The sequence below is a fragment of the Musca autumnalis genome, unplaced genomic scaffold (genome assembly GCF_047663935.1).
Source record: "Musca autumnalis isolate F117 unplaced genomic scaffold, ASM4766393v1 scaffold_5, whole genome shotgun sequence".
Classification (NCBI taxonomy): Eukaryota; Metazoa; Arthropoda; class Insecta; order Diptera; family Muscidae; genus Musca; species Musca autumnalis.
The window spans coordinates 114,813,491-114,815,830 of record NW_027412088.1 but is presented as its reverse complement, the minus strand read 5'-3'; positions in this window follow the sequence as shown (position 1 = coordinate 114,815,830).

Below are 2,340 nucleotides of genomic sequence, written 5' to 3'. Positions count from 1 at the left end.
ATGTTGTGGTGGCTGCTTGTGGCTTTTTGTTTGTCTTTGTCGTCAGCTAAAGTAGCAAACCATGTATTGCGTTCATCAATGCTCGTAATATTATACGCGATATTTATATCAAAGTTGTGTGGAATGTGTATATGAGAAGTACAAACACTCAAATCAAAAAATTTAGTATCTGGTTTTCAGGGCTGACAATATGTTTTGTAAAAAAATTAGATTATGATTGTTCCTACAATCGGTATTGTTAACGATTTTTACAATATTGCGGAAATTCGAAAGTTGTTTTTGTTTTCTATGTTCGGAACAAAAGATGGTATTTTTGGATTTGGATTACAATGTTTGAACAAAACAAACACATTTTTGGAACCAAAATAGATATTTTTGTTCCAACAAAACCGAAAAATATTTTTTCTCTGCGTGTAGCTTATTTTTAAGATGACATGCCTGCAGTCAAAGTTTGTTTTTGACGTGTATTTTGCGAAAATGGTATGTTTGTTATTGTAGCCTGTCTAGTAAAAATACTTGTGATTATTAATTATTATATATTTATTGAACCATTGTAGAATATCTTGAAGATGCAATCAAAATGATTCCGAAATATCGACAAATAAAGAAAGGTTTTGAACAAATGACCTCAAGCTTGAGAAAATTATTCATATTTAATACCAAATAGAAGGTCGGAAAAAAACAAATACAATTTCCATTTCCAAAAATTGCTTTTTGACGATTTTAAAAATAAACCCTATTCATCGGATTGACTGGGTTTAATTTTCAAAATCAAAACTATTTGATTTTTTTCAATCCATAAAATTCACACACACATTCTGTTAAATCCAAGTCGTTCGGTTCAATTCAGTAATTCATGTGTTTGTTTACAAGAAGTGTACTTAAGACTTAAGAAGTGTACTTAAGACAGTTTAATTTAAACAAGTAAAAAAGCGTTAAGTTCGGCCGGGCCGAACTTTTCATACCCTCCACCATAAAATATTCTTAACTAAAATGGAATAATTAGCTTTCATCCCTGTCGCCAACTTTAAGTGGGTACGTTAAAATGTCAGATAATGTACATATATGGTGTCTATATCTAAGTATGTATGCTGACAATTTTTGTGGGCTAGAAAGTGGGAGGTACCGTTATATAGGGGTTATAATAAAACATGGAAGTATGTTGATAGAGCCTTTAATGTCAAATAATTCCTAATTCGGTTAAAAATTATAGCTAAAATCCTCAAAATACCGAAAATCGATACATAACGTTATATGGAGGCTATACCAAAACATAGACCTATGTTGAATATTTCTAGTGGATTGTGATCAGTGGGAACTTCAAGTGTCATTAACAGCTAGTTCGGAGGTACCGCTATTATTATGAACTTAAATGAATAATTTTTGTTGGCTCTTAAATTTCAAATTACAGAAAGTTCGGCCAACAAATAAAGCTAAGGTACGGAAAATCGGGAGGTTTGTTTTGGGGCTATACCAAAACATGGACCTACGCTAGGTTAAGCATTTTAAGTAAAATTCTCAAAGTACCGAACATCGGGACCACTACAACCTTCAAATGTCAAATTATAGCTAGTTCGGTTAAAAATTGTAACTAAAATTGCCAAATTACTGAAAATCAGGAGGTACCGTTATATGGGGGCTATATCCAAACATGGACCTATGTTGACAATTTGTGATGGAGAGGTGTTATGGCCACTAAGAACGTCAAACGTCAAATTACTGCTAGTTCGGTTTAAAATTTTAGCTGAAATCATCAAATTACTGAAAATCGGGATGTACCGTTATATGGGGGCTTTATCCATAAATGGAGCTTTCTTGACAATTTTTGGTGGAGAGGTGTGGTGACCACTAACAACTTCAAATGTCAAATTACAGATAATTCGGTTAAAAATTATAGGTAATATTCTCAAAATACCGAAAATGGGGAGGTACCGTTATATGGGGGCTATACCATAACATGGACCTAAGTTCATAATTTTTCGAATATAAGCTTTTTGGTCACTAAGAACCCTAAATGTCAAATTATAGCTAATTCGGTCCAGAAATGTGGCTTAAAATGTCAAAATACCGGAAATCGGGCGGTATCGTTATATGGGGGATATTCCAAAACATGGACCTATGTCCACTAGTTTTGTTATATAAGTTTATTGACACTTAAGAACCTTAAATGTCAAATTATAGCTGAATCGGTCTGAAAATGTAGCTAAAAACGTCAAAATACCTGAAATCGGACGGTACCGTTATATGGGGGCTGTTCCAAAACGAGGACCTATGTCCACAAGTTTTGTTATATAAGTTTATTGACACTTAAGAACCCTAAATGTCAAATTATAGCTAAAT